We start from the raw sequence: 5,468 nt of genomic DNA, 5'->3' as shown, positions 1-5,468 counted from the left end.
GACCAAGACAAAGAGAGACAAAGCAAGGCCACTACATAATTTTCTCTAAGTCCAGACAAAACAAGGTCACTGTGACACCCACAAACCAAACACCCCTTCATTGCTAATTGAGACACGCTGCTACTTTACCAACTACAGCTCCTGCTTGTTCTAGTCCCCTCCCTGCAGACAAGATGTACGGAGAGGCCCAGTCATGGAATTGGCCCGCTTGCTGACAGCCTCTAACCCAGTGAACCCCACTTTCTTAGACCTCATCCCAATCACCCAACCAAAGCCTCAGACCTATCGCAGCCCCAAACACCCTCTATGAGATGTCCAGTGCCCCCATGGTACATGTTCTCCTTTGCTGCTACAATGAGTAGTGAACTCAACTTGTCCAACTGTAGGTCCTGGTGGTCTTTGGCTTGTAGTTGAGTGACAACGTGTATTCTGTTTAAAATGAAGGTAAAGAGATTTATTGAGAGCAAAGGCAGCTGGAGCTGGGGACTTGCTGGATCTCACAAGCCAAAAACCAGTGCTCTGAAAAGCTGCAGTCACACGGGCATAATTATAGGATTGAATCAGAAACTTAACTTACAATATTCTGATTGGTAGGCAAGCAATCAGTAAAGTGGAAGATGGGATCTTGAAGTGGGGCTTTGGTTAGGATTGGTTGACAGAGTATATGTGAGTTAAGGAGATTGGGTACACTCACATAATTGTGGAAGTACGTGCTCTCAAGGGGGTCACAAGATGACTGATAGGGGACCAGGGTCTGCTGGTTCCTCAGAGTCAGAGGCCCAAGGTCATATGCATATAGATGGGAAGAAGTCAGGCTATTGGTTCCAACTAGCCAGAGGTCCAGGGTCGTACACATATGAAGAAGTCAAGGTTACATTCTCAAGAATGCAGAAGCAGAAGTCACAAAATGGATTTGGGCCTACACATGAGCCAGCCACCCTAGGCATGCCAGGCACCTGAGTTTTGGAACCGTTGCACAGGCTGAAGGAGATTAACCCTTAGTGTTCAATTTCACTCTAAATCCCTTAACTATGACACTGCTGGAAGTTTTGCTCCCTGGACTAGCTACAAGAGATGAAGGAAGGGAATGCATCATATGTATCCTTGCTTTTTAAAGCTCTGATGTGTGTCGGACACAAACTCGCTTAATAGCAGGCCCTCAGGAAGAGACTAGGCCTCTGATCCTTCTAACCTCTGCTGAGTCCTCGGTCCTGGGAGGGATCGGCCCTACATGTCCTGTCTACCTGTCCCCTCGGACACCACCTTCTGGGACCCCTGTGCTTCTCCTGCCCTGAGGATGGAGGCCATTTCTAGTCGGCCAGGCCTGTTGGGACACAGGCCTGGACAGACCCCAGCTGATGGGAAACTCTCTCCATTTCCCTCCTCACCCCAATGCTCTGACCTGTAGGTAAAACAAACTGTAAGGACACCAGTGCCCATACCTGGCCAGTAGGGAAGTGGACCCATACTCCCAAGTGACCTCCTGCCCTCTCTTCCAATGATGCCACTGTCCCCCAAGAAAGAGGGTCCTATGACTGTCCCCATTTGCTCCTCTCCAAGGAGAGCTGTTTCTTTACCTCCCTAAGGGCCAAATCTTTATTATTCCTCTGGGATCTCAGACTGGCTTCTCTATTTCCCTTCCTCTGTGGAACGCCAGTATCAGGGCCCAGGGGAGGGGCTCCATAAGGAGTTTCGTAACTGTGGTTCAACCCCCAAATCTTACCACTTAATCTTTGTGTGACCTTCAGCAAATTTCTTAACCTCTCTGGGCCTCAGTTTCTCCCACAAAATTCATTGCATAGTAGCTGCTCCAGCATCAGACCCCTTCCCCACCTGGAGGAAGGGGTACATTTTCTGGACACAGGGTCCTTTTTGGAGACTGGCCTTCCCTCAGGAACGAAGGTCCCTCTCCTTTCTCTGACCTCAGCAAGCTCGACTATAAGGATGATGCAGGACCAGGCAGTCTTTCGTTCCGTTGTGCATGCGGTCGCCATGAGTTGGGGCCAATTCAACGGCAGCTAACACAACACTATGGCAGGGGCTGTAAACTGTGCTGCGTGCATCTGGGATGAGAGTGGAGAAAGGAGAGGGTCTCTTCTTCTGCAAAGCGGTATGATTACTAGGCTAAGGGTCAGGAGATCTGGGTTCTAGTCCCACCTCTGCCCCCAAACTCCCTGTGCCTATGCGGACAAATCCTTTTAACCTCTGGACCTCAATTTCCTCATCTGTAAAATGTGTCCAAAGATGCCTGTTCAGCCACCTCTCAGGGTCCTGTGAATTAGATGAGAGAATGACTGTTCAGCAATTTAAAAAAGTGGCCCACGGACTGGGAGAAAATATTTGCAAACCACATATCCGACAAAGGACTAGTACCTAGAATACAAAAAGAACTCTCAAAACTCAACCATGAGAAAACAATTTAATTAGAAAATGAGCAAGAGACATGAATAGACATTTCACAGAAGAGGATATGCAGATGGGAAATAAGCACATGAAAAGATGTTCAACATCATTAGCCATCAGGGAAATGCAGATTAAACCACACTGAGACCTATCAGAACGACTGAAATAAAAAATAGTGACAATCAGATGCTGGCGAGGATGGAGAGAAACTGGAAGTTCATACGTTGCTGGTGGGAACGTAAAATGGTACAGCCATTCTGGAAAACAGCTTGGCAGTTTCTTATCAAAGTAAACATGCAACTACCATACAACCCAGCAATCTCACTCCTGGGCATTTATCCCAATAGAAAGAAACCTATGTTCACACAAAAACCTGTATATGAATGTTTCTAGCAGCTTTATTTCTAATAGTAAAGAACCGGAAACAGAGTCCAGAAGTTCATCAACAGGTGAATGGATAAACAAACTATGGTGCATTCATACTATGGAATGATGTTGTTGTTAGTTGCCTTCAAGCCAGCCATGACTCATAGAGACTTTGTGTATAAGAGAACAAAATGTTGCTGGTCCTGGGCCACTTCATGATCGTTGGTGTGTTTGAGTTCATTGTTGCAGTCACTGTGCATTTTGAGTGCCTTCCAACCTAGGGGGCTCATCTTCCAGCACTATATTGGACAATATTCTGTTGCGATCCATACGGTTTTCATTGGCTAGTTTTTGGAAGTAGATCACGCGGCTTTTCTTCCTAGTCTCTCTTTGTTTGGAAGCTCCACTAAAATCTGTCCTGGGTGACCCTGCTGGCACTTGAAATACTTGTGGCATAGCTTTCAGCATCACAGTAACATGCAAGCCATCGCGGTGTGACAAACTGACAGACAGGTGGTGGATGGAATACTACCCAGGAATAAAAAGGAATCGGTTATGATACATGCAGCAACTCGGAAAGGTCTCCAAATAACTTTGCTGAGCGGAAAAAGCCAATCCCAGAAGGTTACAAACTATGTGATTCCATTTATATACCATTCTTGAAATGACAAAATTATAGAGATGGAGAACACATTAGTGGTTGCCAGGAGTTAAAGATAGGGGTGGGTGGGAGGGAAGTGGGTGTGTATGGCTGTAAAAAGACAACATGAGGATCCTTACGAAGATGGAAATGTTCCATTTTTTTTGTTCTTTGGGAAGCAATTTATTGAGAGTCTTTGATCTAGTAATTTCATTTCTGACACTCTACCTTAAGGAAATAATACAAAATGCCCAAAAAGTTTTATATACAATTTATCCCAGTGTTATTTTTTTAAATAATATTTTATTGTGTTTTCACTGAAAGCTCAGACAGCAAACTAGGTTCCCATTTAACAATGTCTATACAATTTGTACAGTGACATTGGTTACATTTTATAGTTTGTCCACTTTCTCATTATTTCCGTTCTGGTTGTTCTGTTTTCCGTAACCTAGTTTCCCTCCTCCCTTGCCTTCTTGTTTTTGCTTTAGAGTAAGTGTTGACCATTTGGTCTCATACAGATGACTTTTTAAAGAAGCACAATACTCAAGGGTGATATTGTTTATTTAATGAGCCAATCTGTTATTTAGCTAAAAGACGACCTCATAAAATAGTTTTGGTTTAAGGTTTAAAGAGTATCTTGGGGTGATAGTCTTGGGGAGTCCTCCAGTCTCAATTGGTCCAGTAAGTCTGGATTTTTTTAAGAATCTGAGTTCTGTTCCACATTTTGTTGCCCATTCTGTCAGGATCCATCTATTGTATTCCTGATCAGGATTGTCGGTAGTGGTAGCCGGGCACCAACTAGTTCTTCTGGTCTCAGGGTAGATGAGGTCGTAATTCATGCAGACCACTAGTCCTGTGGACTAGTTTCTTCTCTGAGTATTTGGTTTCCTTCATTGTCTTTTACTCCAGAAATGTAGAGACCAGTAGTTGTATCTTAGATGGCTGCTCACAAGCTTTTGAGACCCCAGACATTACTCATCAAACTAGGATGTAGACCACGAACTTTACATAGTATATTGTGCCAATTGACCGAGTTGTCCCACAAGACTATGATCCTAAGCCTTCAGACCCTATAAACCAATCCCACAGATTTGTTTAATAAGTATCATGTCTGTTCCCCCTATGTGCCTTATTGTATATATGAATATATATGGATGTATACACTTACATGGAAACCCTGGTGGTGTAGTGGTTAAGAGCTATGGCTGTTAATCGAAAAGTCGGCAGTTCGAATCCACCAGGCACGCCTTGGAAACTCTATGGGGCAGTTCTACTCTGTCCTATAGGGTTGCTATGAGTTGGAATCGACTAGATGGCAATGGGTTTTTTTGTTGGTTTTATACTTACAAATATATACACCTGCATATAGATATAGCTATAAATGCCCACCTATATACACACATATACATACCTATAAACTTGTATGCATACATATGCGTGTTCACACTCCTATTTAGTTGTTGTTGCACAGTTGTTTATGTCCTAGCATTTACCAAAAACATCCTTTTTTTTTTTTTGCATACTTCTTAGTGACATCATTTACTTTAGTCAAGTTGTGCACACTTCACCCACATTCGGTGTTATATTTCCCATCCCCCAAAATAACAAGTGTCTACTGTCTAGACAGTGACCTCCTCTCCCCACCCTCATCCCTGGTAACCACCAATGAACGTTGGTTTCAGTATGTATACCTATTCATGTCTTTTTTATAATAGTGAGATCATATACTATTTGTCTTTTTGTGATTGACTTATTGCACTCAGCATAATGTCCTCGAGTTTCATCCACATTATAATACATTTTGAGAACTCATCATTATTCTTTTTTTTTTTTTCCTTTTTTTTTCTATTGTACTTCAGGTGAAGGTTTACGGAACAAATAGTTTCTCATTAAACAGTAGTACACATATTGTTTTATGACATTGGTTAACAACCCCACAACATGTCAACCCTCTCCCTTCTCGACCTTTTTTTTTTTTGGTGAAAATATACATAGCCAAAGATACACCATTTCAAAAATTTCTACATGCACAGTTCAGTGACATCGACTACCCTCTTTT

The sequence above is a fragment of the Trichechus manatus genome, unplaced genomic scaffold (assembly GCF_000243295.1).
Source record: "Trichechus manatus latirostris isolate Lorelei unplaced genomic scaffold, TriManLat1.0 scaffold00001, whole genome shotgun sequence".
Lineage (NCBI taxonomy): Eukaryota > Metazoa > Chordata > Mammalia > Sirenia > Trichechidae > Trichechus > Trichechus manatus.
Note: the sequence above shows the minus strand (reverse complement) of the source record.